Raw genomic sequence first — 17683 nt, forward strand, 5'->3', positions numbered from 1 at the left:
CTTGCTATTACTATATTCTGAACCCTGTGAGGATAAGTGCGTCAGGGTCCACATTTATTTGAATATAAATATACATATATAGTGCTGATAAAGCTAAATATTTATCGTATATAAAACACTTTAAGAGGTCTAAGAACACTGTACGCTATCTACGTAAGAAGTACCGTAAGGGTACGCAAGTTGTGTAGCGATCGCTCAACCGTAGTCGAGACGCTCAAGCGTCACGTTCGCTTACGGCCCAGTGATCACAGGCAGGCACGCTATTGGCTGCCGACTAACGTAATGATTCGCTATAGCGTAGCGTACGCTCGGGACCACGAGGAGATCACCAGCGGTGCAGACGCTTACAACGTTAAAACCTTTATATCTATACCTTTAACAATGAGATACACAGTATACCTTAGTGTGGAGACAGAGTGTAAGTGCAACCTGGTGTAACCTGATTAACTACAAAGCTGCTTGAGCGTCACCGACGCTCAGAGAATACTTAACACTATAAAGAATACACAGATACCTGGGCTTAGGGTCCAAAACCTATTATATGTATTATAACTATTATACTTGCAAAAGGAATCACAGTACAAATGATACACTACAATATAACATAAACCAACTAACCAGATAACTACACAGGAAATACAATACAATACAATTTAAAGGAAAATACGAGAGAGATAGAGAGAGAGTGAGAGATAGAGAGAGATGGCTCACAGTAAGACAATATGATTACGGAGAAAACTTACGCATAAGGGGAACGATCGCATGCGCCTCGATATCCAGCTCCCGATTATCAGCAATGAGAACCGTTGAAGAGAGTGAACTGGATACGGTCGGCCTGCCTATTTATGCCCCACACACAATACAATTCAATGGTCCCTACAATCTCATTGTTCATTGGACACAGGAATTCGGCTTCGCATTATAACAAAAGGTCATAGGTTGATTCATACAGGTGGGCTGTGACTATTTCCAACTGCTCAGGTGGGAGGGAAACTGGGTTTCCCGCCGCATGGGTAATAAAGTGCAAATAAAGTAAATGTTCATAAACTTCTTATGTCCATAACTATTCGCACGAGCGATTGATCTGCTTCAAACCAACACCGGAATATTTCTAATTAAATATTCTTCCGATGGATACTAAACACAACTGTATTACTCCTGTCTGACCCTTCGTATCAAACAAAGAGGGATTTCTCTGTTCATGAACATTCTATATTAACCAAACTTTCAGAATCTATCAAAGGGACCATGATCTACAAAATACATTATTAGTGAAAATATGTAATGATTGAGTCGCACGCTACGATCGCATAAACTCTACCGTAAATACGCATACCATGCGCCTGCGGGTGCCCGCGACTGTGAGTATGCGCACGTACGGGAGAGCGTACGCATGCGCAGCACGGACCTGTGTGAGGTGCAAATATGGTAGTGTGCATAGAGATATTTTTCTCACTTTGACAGTCCACCCTTTGGCAGTCAATAATAACTGCCACCTTCTAAAACATTTCAAAAGGAGAAAAATATATGTCAGGGGTTAATTCATTTCCATGGTTGGGTAAGGGAGGAGAGAGGAGTAGGTGGGAAGAGGGTATGACCTAGTGAGATAGCAGAAGCATGTGTGTATGAGTCCATGTTTGGGGGGTCATGTATCATCGTGCCGTACGTGTTGTAAATCAAGCTTCGAGGTATTGCTAAGTATACATTTGAATTCCTTCTTATCCCGTGGTACGGGTCTGTGGATGGGCTGTCAAACTTTACCGAGCTCTTTTCGGATTTTGAACAAAATGGGGAGCACATTTTAGTTGATGATACATGAATGGGGGAATATGTGATTGCTGATATCTGTGCCTGTATTCCCTATACTATGTGTGTCATTACCTGAGGGTTGTAGAAATGAAGAAAAGACATAATTACGGTAAATGCGGTGGTATTCTATGTCAGGTTAATGTACATCTGTCGGTTGAAGTTTTGTTCGGTATCAGTTGAAAGTCGTCTTCTTTGCGCTGTGTTGCCCATTAGGTGTGAGCAAAAAGCTTTGTCAATGCCATTAGATTTACAAAAAATGTTGGGCTAGCGTAAGTTTAAGAATTCTAGGGAAACTGGGGATCCATGGCAAAGTTCATCAAATGTCCGTATCTCAAGTGGTCAAAACTTCTTCTTTGGTCTATCCGTTGTCTGTATAGCGTCTCGTCAACTTCCTCGTCCAAGTGGGTCTTTTTATCTTGGAGAAAAGCAGAAAAACAGGTGAAAGAAACGGACCGTAGAAATCGCATTTTCATCACATCATTGTTTCTATCATTGGGTCATAAATCAAATCCAGGTTAATTACAGTTTCCTCACTCCTCAAACTCATTACCCTGGTACGATGTTTGCACTTCATTAAAGCCTGACCGCATCTAAATATCAATCCAATCGATATGACAACACCTAAGATACATAGGAGAAACTTCCCAACATCCATTATGACTCCTTGAGCCCAGTCTCCCAAACCGGAGAACCAATTTCGCGGGTTCAACCATGACACCCAACCAGTCAGCTCATTACCTACAGCAGCAAGAGTGAGATTGTGTTTTCGGCGAAATTCCCACTTCAATTGGAGAATATCGTCCATCTTTTGGTCTATGACCTCGACCGGATCCTCGGTGCTATTCGTGATATACGTGCAACACTTCACGCCGTACTGTGTTGCTAATGTAACACAATATCCGCCTGTCACTGCTGTGAGGTAATTAAGAACCATTCTATGCTGCACCAGTTCTGTTTTATAAGCTTGAAGTTCCCTTCCAGTATATCTAAACGTGTCATCATACATTTCAGTGATATTATCTAACAAATTGGCGAGCGCCGATATGTATTTATAATTTAGCACTCCTCTAGCGGTGCGGGTGAAATCTAACGCGATTAAGAATTGAATCCCGGTGGATTCACTTATCAGATCAGAGGCCGGATGCTCTGTCTTCTCTATCAGGTGCCTTTTAACAACGTGCTCGTAATGGGTGTGAGTATAAGGAGCTTGGGCACCACGATGTATGTCTTTCATTTTATCATGTGTTACAGTCATCACTTCAGGCAATACTTTTCCAATATAACACAATCCTTCAGAGTTTGGGGCAAGCCACTTGTACGCCTTTCTCCCGCATATGAAATATGCATCATCGGGGAGAACATATGGGACGGAGAAGGACATAACCATATTACACACCTTCCAGGTGAACTCTCCTAATCCTAATTCTTCCATCTGCTTAATACACGTATCAGGTTGTATGATATGTGCACAGTATCCTGGTGATACTTCTCCAACTCTCGTAATCCTATTTCCTAAGGTGTACCTATACCGGAAAGATTTTCCTCTACTGGCTATGTGGCGTACAAGCTCTGTATCTGTAGGCATTCTATCTGCTCTATGCGAAAAGGTCATGGTGTGGTTACTCCATGACACTTCACAATTTCCCGGCTTTCTGGGATTGGAGATGTTGAAACATAATAGGGACCTATCCACATGGTATTGGTGGAGCTTCAAACTAGGAGGGCTGGAGATATTAAACCTCCTGTCCACCGGTCTCCCACCATTTAACTCAAGTACCTCCCCTATCGTTAAAGGAAATGGTACTAGCCCTGATTTGCTATGACCTTGAGGTACTTGAGAGCATACCCAACAATCTGTTTTGTTTAACACATTACCCACTAAGGAGTGATAGTCACTCAATGGATGCCGGTCCATATGGATATTAAAACTGGATTGGCATTTCTTAATGCACCCATCTTCAATGACATTGTTACAGAGCCTACAGATACAGTTTTCCTCAGCTAACAATCCGTCACAATTTCTTCTATGGTCAATGCTATCGGATCGTTTTCTGATACTCGCCTTTGCTTGTTGGTTAGGTTGATCTTGGAAAACTACGCCTCCATCTTTATCATCAGAACCCATTCCAGAACCTCTATCGACCTCCATGGTACTCTCGCCGGAACAGACTGCTCTGGTCAACATCATGGTCAACAGGAAAATCCGGATCACAGTCTCTTGGGGCAAGTCCATCTTATAGGAGGAAACGGAGAAGAATGAGAAGGAGGAAAAAGAAATTTGAGGGAGAGGGGATGGGAAGTGGAGGAAAATAATAAAAGGGAGTGGGGAGTCGACAACAGCTCTCGGTCTTCAAGGCTCAGGTGCCGCCTCAGTCCTCCTGGAACAGACACTCCAGTGATACAACCTCTACCGTCTGTTCCTTATCACGGGACTTCTCTGGATCAGCAACCTTCTTGCAGTGGGATGAATGGACCCAAGTCTCTCTCTCAGCAACCTTCAATGCTGTAGTGCTAGTCAATAAGACCTGGTATGGTCCTTCCCATCTGTCAATAAGGCAACCTGAGCGTAGAAAATTCCGTATCATTACATAATCCCCAGGTTCAATGTCATGACAATTACTATCAGGTAGATCAGGAATCACCAACTTCAGATTATCATTTTGATTCCTTAACTGTTTACTCATGTTAATCAAGTACTTTACAGTTACTTCATTGTTACATTTCAAATCATCCTGAGGGTTAATCATAACATGCGGTTGTCGACCAAACAAGAGTTCAAAGGGAGACAGATTAAGAGGGGACCTGGGAGTGGTTCTGATACTGTACAATACAATGGGTAAAGCTTCTGGCCATGTCAATCCTGTCTCTGCCATCACTTTACTCAATTTATTTTTAATAGTGCTGTTCACTCTTTCGACCTTCGCACTCGCCTGTGGACGGTACGGAGTGTGCAGCTTGCTATCAATTCCCATCAACTTACACATTCCTTGAAAGACATCACCTGTAAAATGGGTACCCCTATCACTTTCGATTATTCTAGGGATACCATATCTACATACAAATTCCTGCACAATTTTCTTAGCAGTAAACATAGCGGTATTTGTAGCCGCAGGAAATGCTTCGACCCAATTTGAGAAAACATCTATACAAACAAGTACATATTTCAAATTCCGACAAGGGGGTAATTGTATAAAGTCAATTTGTATTACCTGGAAAGGGCCGCCGGCAGGTGGGATATGGGATGGTTCTGTAGGTATTGCCTTTCCAACATTCTTTCTCAAACAAGTAAGGCATGACATTGCTCTTTTACTCGCATGAGAGGAGAATCCTGGGGCGCACCAATATGCTCTCACCAATTTGCACATCCCTTCCTTGCCTAGATGAGTCAGCCCGTGAGCTGCTTCAGCCAGACATGGAAGATATGCTCTGGGGGCCACTGGTTTACCATGTCCATCCGTCCAGAGTCCTGAGGACTCCTGGCCACATCCCTTTGCCTTCCAGACTGCCTTTTCCTGTGTGGAACACAAATTTTGCATTTCACACAACTTCTGTGTGTTAATGGTATTAAATACCATCAATTGTGTGGTGTCTGTCTGTATGGGGGTAGCAGCTGCTAACTTAGCAGCTTCGTCTGCTCGGCTGTTACCAAGTGATACCGGGTCTTGGCTATAGGTGGGTGCTTTAGATTTGATAACAGCCACTCTGTCGGGTTCCTGTATCGCTGTTAGAAGCCTTTTTATGTGAGCTGCATGCGCTACCGGTGTACCAGCGGCCGTCATGAAATTTCTGAGACGCCATAGAGCTCCGAAATCATGGACTACCCCGAATGCGTATCTAGAATCGGTGTAGATATTGGCTGACTTACCCTTAGCCAATTCACATGCTCTGGTTTGGGCGACCAGTTCAGCAACCTGGGCTGAGTGAGGTGGGCCTAGCGGTTCCGCTTCTATGGTGTCTTGGTCATCTACGACTGCGTATCCAGTACACAAGTCTCCCGAGTCTGACTGTCTATGGCAACTACCGTCCGTGTAGAACGTGAGTTCTGCATCTTCCAGTGGGTTGTCACTGATGTCAGGCCTTGCGGTAAAATTTTGGGTCAAATATTCCATACAATCATGTGTATCTTCCTTTATATTAAATCCTCCTTCCCCATCACTCTCACCTTCCACCCTTTGTGCCTGACCAGGCACACCTGGGAGATACGTTGCAGGATTTAATGCACTGCATCTCCTTATGGTGATGTTTACGGGGGCCATTAGTGCCAATTCCCATCTTGTAAACCTCGCTGATGAGACGTTTCTGGTTTGGGCAGAATTCAATAAGGCTGATACTGCATGTGGCGTATGGATTGTGAGGTTGTGGCCTAGCACGACATCTTCGCTTTTTGTCACTAGCAATGCTATCGCAGCAACGCTTCGCAAGCATGTGGGGAGGGATCGCGCTACCGTGTCTAGCTGAGCGCTGTAGTATGCAACTGGCCTACTGGCATCACCGTGTTTTTGGGTTAGTACACCTGCCGCGCAACCAGCACTTTCTGTTCCGTATAGTTCAAAGGGTTTCCCATAGTCTGGCATACCTAGTGCTGGTGCCTGCGTTAGGCACTGTTTGAGTCTCTCAAATGCTGTTTCGGACTCGTCTGTATGCGAAATCCTATCAGGTTTGTTTGAGGAGACCATTTCCTGCAAAGGTAACGCCAAAATGGAAAACCCTGGGATCCAATTACGGCAATACCCACACATTCCTAAAAACGTTCTGATCTGTTGCTGGGTTTGTGGCAGAGTCATGTCTCTAATTGCTTGGATTCTATCAGCGGTCAGGTGTCTCAGTCCTTGTGTTAGACAGTGTCCCAAATATTTTACCTTAGTTTGGCATAATTGTAACTTGTCTTTGGACACCTTGTGTCCTGTGTCTGAAAGATGAAACAGGAGCTGTTTCGTATCCTTCAGAGATGCTTCCAGTGAATCTGAACACAGTAATAAATCGTCCACATACTGTATCAATACTGATCCACTGTCTAGTTGGAAAGACTGTAAACAATCATGCAAAGCCTGAGAAAATATACTTGGACTATCTATGAAACCTTGGGGTAATCGAGTCCACGTGTATTGGACTCCTCTGTATGTGAATGCAAACAAATATTGGCTGTCAGGGTGCAGAGGTACCGAAAAGAAAGCGGAGCAGAGGTCAATAACAGTGAAAAATTTGGCAGTGGGAGGGATTTGCATTAGGATGACAGCTGGATTTGGCACTACGGGGAACTGACTCTCAACTATTTTGTTAATCCCCCTTAGATCCTGCACTAGTCTGTAACCCCTCCCCCCACTCTTTTTCACGGGGAAGATGGGACTATTAGCAGTGCTGGACGTTCTTACCAGAATGCCCTGTTGTAGCAAGCGCTCTATTACTGGGTAAACTCCTAACTCCACCTCTGGCTTCAGAGGGTACTGTGGGATTTTTGGAGCTATCCTACCATCTTTTACTTGTACAACTACTGGAGCTACGTTTGCCATTAATCCAGTGTCTTGTCCGTCTTTTGTCCAAAGTGACTCTGGTATCTGAGATGTCATCTCTTCTATTTGGGATGGATTCCTATTTGTCATAATGGTATGTGACATTAATTTTGATGGGGAGTCTAACATGTCTCGCACTTCCTGAGCGTGTTTCTCAGGTATGTCCAAGAATACACCTTCAGGAGTACAATAAATGACGCACCCCATTTTACACAGTAAGTCTCTTCCCAGGAGATTGGTTGGTGCCGATGCAGCCAGCAAAAACGAATGCTTGGTATGCAAAGGCCCTATTGTAATCTCGGCTGGTTTGCTAACAGGGTAGTGCTGGACTACTCCTGTTACTCCCATGGCTGGAATTGTCCTACCAGTGGTTCTCATGCCCACTGTCGAATTTATCACTGACTTGGCCGCCCCTGTGTCTACAAGAAAGTTTAAAGTTTTACCAGCTACATTAATTGCGATCTCGGGTTCACTTCCAAGGTTGGCAATCAATTTTACTGGCTGCAGATTACAGGTATGGCCACACCCCTATTGGGTATGGTGACCTTCCTGAATCCCGCTGGCAGCAACTACTTGTGAGGGAGTTAGCTGGGAACTACCAGAGGCATGCCAGTCTCTGTTCGGGGGATATCTTTTTGTTTCCCCTGTATGTGGCTCATAACTCCGTTTCTGTGGACCCCGATCCCAATGTCGGGTGTCGTGTCGTTGTCTAGGGGGTTGGTATGAGTTTCGTGGATTCTTTACTCTACAATCTCGTGCCATGTGTCCCTGTTTGTGACAAGAATAACAAGTAACCATACTTGACTTACCCACAGGATTTGGTGATACAAACAAAGGCTGCCTTGTGGTCAGAGCCTGTATACTTACTGACATTAATTTATCACCTTGTTGCTCCCTGTGTCTGGTGATGTTTCTATCGTGATCAATAGCAGCCTCTCTCAAAGTAGCCACAGACAGACCTCGCCAACATGGTTGTGTGGTCTGTACCCTAGTCTTCAATGACTCTTTTAAACCATCCATCAGTACCGATACTGCTACTTCCCGATGGTTTGTGTCTGTTTTAATGTCCTCTATGCCTGTGTATTTTGCCATTTCTAATAATGCTCTGTGAAAATACTCTGCAGCTGTCTCTGACTCCTTCTGTTTAATGGAGAATATCTTATTCCATTTAGCTACTGCTGGGAAATACTCTTTTAGCTGCAAGTTTATTCTTTTCACATTATCTTGGTTGTACACATCTGTAAGAGGTACATCATGATCTAGTCCGCAATCAGCTAAAAATTGAGTTGCGTCGACATTTGAGGGTAAACATGCTCTCAGCAATATCTGCCAGTCTTTATTGTTGGGCTCTACAGTGTTACCTAAGTCTCTGATGTATTTTTGACTGGCAACTAAGTCTTTTCTAGGGTCAGGAAATTCAGACACTATGGTCCTTAATTCCATTCGGGAAAATGGGGTGTACATGGCAATGTTCCTAATGGGAGTGGCTCCTGATGTTTTCCCATTTGGCACTGCTATTACTCTAACAGGTGTAATTCTAACAACCTCATTCTGTGTAGATTCTACAGGCTGTGGTGAAATAGTCTCAGCATAATGCATGGTGCCGTACTTACCAGTTGATACGACCTCACCTATCCCTCCGCTAGGGGCCTTTACTAATCTCGTGGGTGGAGCTGTGCCTACTGTGGTCTCTGCTATGGTGGCTGCTAGAGAGAGCGCTGAAATCGTTGCCGATTCGTCCTCTTGATCACACTCCTGAGGAAAGTTCAAAACAGGGTACAACTTGCACGGGTTAATACTTGCATGGGTTAATGGGTTAACATTATCATTAACATTTACACAGTTACTAAGTGATTTTGTGTTACACCTTAGTGCGTCTTTCTCCGCAATCAACTTCTCTCCTGATATATATGGTGGCGGTGGGGCCGTGGCAATCAGTTTTCTGTTAGAGCCAGATCCCGCCGCCTGAGCCAAACCTCTCTGTATCTCACCTTCCTGTTGCCACAACTGTAAATAATCATAATGCTGGATTCGTCTCTTTGTTGATTTTATGAGACATATCCTCCTCCTTAAATTTTGTAACACTTCTGAGCTGAAGCTCCCTACTCTTGGGAATTTCTCCCCGTCATGTACAGTCATTCTCTCCCATTCATCACATAAAGTTTCTGTGTGACTTCCCTATTTCTCACACATTATATACCTGGCCGACCCAATTGGTCGGACCACTGAATCAACCCGAACCGAGGTTGATCGCCCCCTACCTGAACAAGTGGCCCCCATAGTTCGAAAGTGTTGCTTTATTTAGCCAACCCTTTACGCAAAACCAAATGTCAACAATAGGCTGACGGTGGCGGTTTACCGAGTACCCCACTCACTCGCCCACGCCGACCAATACGACCTGATCACACCGATATGGTGCTGGCGTACTCGACCTAGGGCCCCTGCGACCTGAACCTCTATTTACTGGAACCTGCGAGGGTTATCCGAAGAACACTTACTCTTTCCAGTAACTATTGGTTGCTGGATAGTTCCTGAGTGAGCAGCAAACTTCCCTTAAAATAAAAAAATTACACAAATCACGTTAGAGTGTACAAATAGCGTTTGTGACCCCTTTACTCTAATGGTATTAGGTCAGATTACTAACTACTGCACACACTTACGTGCGGTCCAGTCGTTCAGTACACAAACAACTAAGCTTATGTACGGAAAGACCAATGGAATCGAAACTTACGACTGCGAATTCCTTCAGCCAGAGCTTATATGGCCTATATGGGTGTTGCACCAACCCTTTTCGGTGTTGTGCCTGTGAACTGTATAGCGGACTTCCTTGTCGGCTGTACCTGGACCTCCTGGTCTGTTATGACCTCCTGGTCTTGTTACAGTACGACCTCCTGGTCTGCTATACTCTAATGCTCAAAATTGTATATTTAACCAGGGATGCCTCCCTAGCCACCGTGCACGTCACTTACACGCATGTACCTCACGAGGACTCGACTTTTCTTGTGGTTCAACCTTTAAAAATTGTAAAAACACTCACTCATCACATGTACACTTTTGTTTCTATTTCTATTTCTGCGCAGAAATTTTTCTTCAGATCAGGTGTGTTACCAATTAGGAGCAGGATCTGTTAATTAAAATTTCGGACACCCAAAAATAGACTTGCGTTATTTCTCGCCTCGCGTTATTTATCGCTTTGCGTTATTTATCAACTTATCGTGACTTGAGCTACGTGGGCGTAACCGGACGCTCCGTTGCGTAACGTACGCTGCGTGCGTCGGCCTTTGGATTGCGTACGCAAGTCTTTGTTATAGACACGTATACGCAAAGCAAAGATCCACCGTAACACAATTTATACTTTTATCAATGTAGATGATCCTTGATCATCTACCACACAACACACTGACTTCGCCTTATCTCCCAGGCAAAACTGTGTGTTTGTCTATCCTTTAACTATGTTATCTATTCTTAAACTATGAAATAACGGCAACTCTCTTTTAGCACTTCTATCAACTATAAAACTGGCAGACAGGAGAGTGATATACGAAAATGAAAAAGAAAAAGAAATGCAGATATATATGTGTGCGTGCGTGTGTACGCAAGACAGAAAAATAAACAGTTTTAAAAGACACTAGCGTTTTGTTCTTACCTCCGGTTCCCGGATTCCTTCAGCACTCTTTACTTAAGCGAAGCAGACGCTTATCCTGTCAGCACTACGAGGGATACAACCTCCCGCCCTTTGCTGAGGGATAATGTCTGCTGATCTACCTAGTGCAGATATGTGAAGGACGGGCGAGCCGCCAATTGATAAAGCTAAATATTTATCGTATATAAAACACTTTAAGAGGTCTAAGAACACTGTACGCTATCTACGTAAGAAGTACCGTAAGGGTACGCAAGTTGTGTAGCGATCGCTCAACCGTAGTCGAGTCGCTCAAGCGTCACGTTCGCTTACGGCCCAGTGATCACAGGCAGGCACGCTATTGGCTGCCGACTAACGTAATGATTCGCTATAGCGTAGCGTACGCTCGGGACCACGAGGAGATCACCAGTGGTGCAGACGCTTACAACGTTAAAACCTTTATATCTATACCTTTAACAATGAGATACACAGTATACCTTAGTGTGGAGACAGAGTGTAAGTGCAACCTGGTGTAACCTGATTAACTACAAAGCTGCTTGAGCGTCACCGACGCTCAGAGAATACTTAACACTATAAAGAATACACAGATACCTGGGCTTAGGGTCCAAAACCTATTATATGTATTATAACTATTATACTTGCAAAAGGAATCACAGTACAAATGATACACTACAATATAACATAAACCAACTAACCAGATAACTACACAGGAAATACAATACAATACAATTTAAAGGAAAATACGAGAGAGATAGAGAGAGAGTGAGAGATAGAGAGAGAGAGATGGCTCACAGTAAGACAATATGATTACGGAGAAAACTTACGCATAAGGGGAACGATCGCATGCGCCTCGATATCCAGCTCCCGATTATCAGCAATGAGAACCGTTGAAGAGAGTGAACTGGATACGGTCGGCCTGCCTATTTATGCCCCACACACAATACAATTCAATGGTCCCTACAATCTCATTGTTCATTGGACACAGGAATTCGGCTTCGCATTATAACAAAAGGTCATAGGTTGGCTATACAGGTGGGCTGTGACTATTTCCAACTGCTCAGGTGGGAGGGAAACTGGGTTTCCCGCCGCATGGGTAATAAAGTGCAAATAAAGTAAATGTTCATAAACTTCTTATGTCCATAACTATTCGCACGAGCGATTGATCTGCTTCAAACCAACACCGGAATATTTCTAATTAAATATTCTTCCGATGGATACTAAACACAACTGTATTACTCCTGTCTGACCCTTCGTATCAAACAAAGAGGGATTTCTCTGTTCATGAACATTCTATATTAACCAAACTTTCAGAATCTATCAAAGGGACCATGATCTACAAAATACATTATTAGTGAAAATATGTAATGATTGAGTCCACACGCTACGATCGCATAAACTCTACCGTAAATACGCATACCATGCGCCTGCGGGTGCCCGCGACTGTGAGTATGCGCACGTACGGGAGAGCGTACGCATGCGCAGCACGGACCTGTGTGAGGTGCAAATATGGTAGTGTGCATAGAGATATTTTTCTGACTTTGACAGTGCTACACAGTCTATACATCTCAGTGTATTTTCAGTCACCCCATACCGATTCATTTCTATGTTTGTGTCCTGCTTTTATTAGCACATAAATCAGGGGATTGCGGTATTACTATTGTTTGGCTATATTGTACTCTGTGCTCCACGGCTACATTCCTCATAATGTCTGCCACACAGGGCGTGAATTCCGTGGACGCTCCTGCATCAGGTAGTGCTGCTTCCACAGATTTACAGAGAGGGGAACCTGCTGCTGGGTATGTGGGTACTGGGTCCCTTACATTTCCCACTCCACCTGTGGCCCCCGTGGCCAACCAAGAGCCACCGTGGGCCACCTTTTCTTGTATGTTAAATACTTTGGTAACACGTCTTACACCCCCTGTGGGACTGCCTGTGCCATTGCAGCCACAAATTGTCCCTGTAGCTAACCTGCCTTGGGCGGACACACTATCTAACCAGATACAGGTTTTGAATAAATCCTTGGTTAAACAGAAGTCTACATCTCAGCCCTCTGGGGCTAAAGGGTCCTCTAAACATGTGATTAACTCATCTCAATCCACTCATGTTTCAGATACTTCTTTTGATGAAGATGGGGCCTATACTGATCCGACTGATTCTGACTTAGCGGACTCTGATGGGGAGCGTGTACCTCAGGTTGATGTCCCTGAATTAGTGGAAGCTATCAAAATGGTTCTCCAGATTTTATGATGAAGCTGATCCCACTACAGCATCAAAAAAGCCTGATAAATTCAAGCGTCAGAAGGTGGCAAAGGTAGTTTTTCCTCACTCTGACCTTTTAATTGACATACGTCAAGAGGCTTGGGTCTCTCCAGGAAAGAAGTTTGCCCTATCCAAGAAAATATTGGCTCGTTTTCCTATCCCTGCGGAGTTAACTAACAAGTGGGAAACTCCACCGCCGGTCGACTTGCATGTCGCATGTATCCTCTTCTCTGCCTGTCACCACTGTCACCTCCCTGAAGGAGTCGACAGGGAATAAATACACTTCAGGCATCCCTCCACACGCTCATCTAACTGGGGCAGTTCACAGGCCCACTATTGCGGCCTCCTGGGCTGCAAAAGCTATTGATGCATGGGTCCAGGTACTGGAGGAATAGCTACCTCAGGATATTTCTGACATTGTCAAACAGTGTCTGTCTCATATTACCACCGCCTCCCATTTATTGAAGAGGCGTCCTCTGAGTCAGGTATTCTAGCGTCCACTACGTCTATTTTGGCTCGCCGGATTCTATGGTTGCGGCCCTGGAAGGTGGACCTAGATTCTAAGAAGAATCTGGAGGTGCTCCCTTTTAAGGGACACATCCTTTTTGGAGAAGATCTTAATAAGATCGTGACTGACTTAGCCTATGCTAAGACTGCGTGCCTTCCTAATACTGCTCCTTCTGCTCCGAAAGCTAAAAGTACTACTTTTCGTTCCTTTCGGACCTCAGGTAAATCAAAGGGTCAGGAGTACTCGAGCAAGCCTCATACTTCCAAGACCGGTAAGCCCAAATCTAAACAATCCTTGGCTGCCCATCAACCTGCTTCCAAGCCGGAAAAGCCTGCAGCATGAAGGGGCGGGCAGTTCACCCAGGTCTGGTTAAGAACCACTTCAGACGCGTGGGTGCAGGAAGTTGTCTCTCACGGGTACGCGGTCTCTTTCAAGAGCCGTCCCCCTCGCCAGTTCTGCGCAACGGTCATCCCTTCGGACCCCTTGAAGGCGCAAGCTCTACACTTGGTTGTCCAATCCCTCCTGGAGACAGGAGTGGTGGTGCCGATGCCGATCTCCCAAACAGGGAGGGGCTGCTACTCGACCCTGTTTTTAGTACCGAAACCCAATGGGTCTTTCCGGCCTATTCTCAACCTCAAGTCACTGAACAAGTTTGTGAGAGTTTCCAAGTTCCGTATGGAAACACTGCGCTCCATTGCACTGGCCATGGAACCTGGGGACTACATGGTATTCCTGGATATACAGGATTCTTACCTGCATATACCTATTGCCATTTCGCATCAGCAATATCTGCAGTTTGCTATTGGCAACCTGCATGATCAATTCAGGGCTCTGCCATTTGGACTGACTACGGCCCCTCGGATTTTCAACAAGGTGATGGCCGTGATGACAGCTTATCTCCGTCAACAGGGAATCAGGATCCTGCCGTATCTGGACGAGTCATCTCCAGCTGACGGTGCAATTCCTCACAGCCCACGGATGGCTTATCAATTGGAAAAAGTCCTCCCTAGTCTCTGCGCGGCGCATGGTGCACCTGGGGGCCCTGCTGGATACGCACAGCCAGAGGCTGTTTCTGTCTCCAGAGAAGGTCCTGAGGCTTCAGGACAGGATCAGATACTTCCTCTCTCGCCAAAAAGTGTCTATTCACTCGGCGATGTAAGTACTAGGCCTGATGGTGTCGACTTTCGACATGGTGGAGTATGCTCAGTTCCATTCTCGCCCTCTCCAACGGTTAATCCTATCCAAGGGGGATGGTCTGCCTCAGCGGCTCAGGTCTCAAATGATGGTCCTGACTTCGGAGGTCTGCTTATCCCTGTCCTGGTGGCTCCAGGATCAACAGTTGAGCAGGGGCCATCCCTTCTGGAATCCCCACTGGGTCCTCCTGACGACAGACGCCAGTCTGCGGGGATGGGGCGCGGTGTTCGAGCAACACACTATCCAGGGTCGCTGGACCAAGGAGGAGTCTCTCCTCCCCATCAACATTCTGGAACTGCGGGCAGTGTTCAGTGCCTTAACACTAGCCCTGCCTCTGTTAAGGAACAGGCCTTTTTCAAGTACAGTCGGACAACACCAGCGTGGTGGCGTACATAAATCGTCAAAGGCGGCACTTGAAGCAAAAAGCAATGATGGAAGTTTCCAGAATTCTTCAGTTGGCGGAACGCCATCTGCCAGCAATATCGGCAGTGTTCATTCCGGGTGTCCTCAACTGGGAAGCGGATTTCCTCAATCGTCAGGACGTACACGCCGGAGAGTGGAGCCTTCATATGGAGGTGTTTCAACTCCTAGGGGACAAGTGGGACCTACCAGACGTAGACCTGATATATGTAAAAAAATGTGATGTCTATCTATGAATGCATAACATTAAAACCACTGATAAGTGAAGTGAGTATCTCATTACAATGGTACCTGTCAAGGGGTGGGATATATTAGGCAGCAAGTGAGCAGCTCAGTTCTTGAAGTTGATGTGTTGGAAGCAGGAAAAATGGGCAAGAATAAGGATCTGAGCAACTTTGACAAGTACCAAATTGTGATGGCTCGATTGAGTCAGACTATCTTCAAATTGCCAGGTCTTGTGGGGTGTACCCAGTATGCAGTGGTTAGTACATACCAAAAATGGTCCAAGGAAGGTCAACTGGTGAACCTGCGACCGGATCATGGACACCCAAGGCTCATTGATGCATGTGTGGAGTGATGGCTAGCTCATCTGGTCCAATCCCAGATAAGAGCTACTGTAGCACAATTTTACAAGTCTCTTATCCAGCAGATCAGTGCAGCGTTCTTTAGCTTCCATGAGATCTGGTAGCAGAAGATCCACCAGAGTGCCCCTGTTAAATCTACAACACCAGACACAGCACCTCACCTGGGCTTGTGACTAATTGGACCCTGGAGTGCTGGCAACATGTGGTGTGGTCCGATGAGTCATGGTTCCAGGTGTTTTGGGCTGATGGTTTTTTATATACGAGTCGGAATAGTACTGTAGCGCCGGTATTCCAGCTGTATTCTGACCACCAGGATCCCGACAGCCGGCACATTAAACGTATACCAGAGTAACTTGCCATTAACGTTTAGCTGTGCTCTACAATCTATAGATGGATGTATCTGGTGGCAGAGTAAGCAATTGAAGTTGCACAACCCTCCTATGTTTGTTAAAGTGGGTTTATCTCATATAAATGGCTTTGGTAAAGGACAGGCACTTGTATTCCTCTTTGTGACCTGAACTAGGTTGTTGCCTCATTTCTAAATATGCTGAATGTTTTCTTATTTCATCTGTGCCAGCTCTGGGTCTGCGTATTGGTGGCATTAGTGATTCATTTGTTGTGTTTTTCTGGAGATTCAGTTTTGAGCGATGGCTGCGTGTTGCCACGTTCTAGCCGCCTGCCAACAACTCTGTAGAATTTTCCCTGCTTCCCATAGATTTTTTGTGGGTTTTCTGTCAAAACTGACTCCAGTCCATGTGGCTGATAATATAGGGGGAAATTAAATCGTTTTATCGGGTGCCCGTCAAGCCATTCATTTGTTACTCCGATCGGGCACACATTACTTTTGACTCGCTCAAAAGCACTGAGTTTAGCCGTGTAAATCTGCTAAATCGAATAAAATTAGGAACTGCCTGTAAATTATTTTTGTTTTGTGTTTTGCAGATTTTCAACACCCTTATTTTGAGATTTGCCGAGACTGGCTGCCCACTCAAAAATTGGGAGACATTAAGTATCCCTACAGGTAAACATGCATGTAATTTAGCCTTCAATATTATGCCCAATAATGTCATCTTAAATCCAAAGGTAATCCATTTATTTTCAATTCTTGTACTCCCTAATTCTATACATTAATGAGTAAGCCCTGTATTCTTAGGTTCTAACTTACTCCTTGTAATGGAAAAGGATTAGAATAACATACTTAGGGTATTCAATTGGGTACGTTTTTTTCGCCTTTGTGAAGAAACAGGACTCTTTGCTATTTTTAGGGTGAATGGGGATTCACCCTATTCAATAACAGGGCTGTTTTTTCGCCTAGGTGAAAATTCAGCAGTAATGAAAAACATGTGCCGAATCCACATGTTTTCTCACCTGCGCCAGCGAAAACGAGTGCCGTTTTCACCGATTTTGAGGCATTTTTCACCAATGCCTTTTCACACACAAAAAAAAAAAGGTGAAACGGCATTGGTTAAAAATGGGCGAAAACGGCCTGCAATTGAATAGGCAGGGGGGGCGAATTCAACTGCTCCGAGCTTTCCAGTGCTAATTGAATACCCCCTTTAATGTCTACAGGACCTAAAGTTACTTAATCTGTGTGTTAGTACCTAAAATTACCTATTTTGACTGTTAAAACCTAAATAAACCTAATTTTGTAACTTAATTTAAACTATATAAATTTACTGTGGAATGAGTAGTTTTCATATGTAATTCATATATACAGATGTGTCCTGTTACAACCTTGCTGTGTAGTGTACTCAGCGCA

General features: G+C 44.7%; 1 protein-coding gene across 2 annotated transcripts in view; it reads left to right on the forward strand.

Moving 5' to 3' along the window:
- The window catches only part of LOC134909153 (calcium-binding protein 39), a 99026-nt gene that overhangs the window by 24362 nt on the left and 56981 nt on the right, over window positions 1-17683 (forward strand). Inside the window, exon 2 of one of the 2 annotated variants that reach the window (XM_063915659.1) lies at window positions 16867-16945. The exons of the other annotated variant lie outside the window; for it this stretch is intronic. The gene's annotated coding sequence lies outside the window, so the exon portion shown is untranslated. The remainder of the gene's footprint in view (window positions 1-16866; window positions 16946-17683) is intronic. 2 annotated transcript variants of the gene reach the window in all.

The sequence above is a fragment of the Pseudophryne corroboree genome, chromosome 4 (assembly GCF_028390025.1).
Source record: "Pseudophryne corroboree isolate aPseCor3 chromosome 4, aPseCor3.hap2, whole genome shotgun sequence".
NCBI lineage: Eukaryota > Metazoa > Chordata > Amphibia > Anura > Myobatrachidae > Pseudophryne > Pseudophryne corroboree.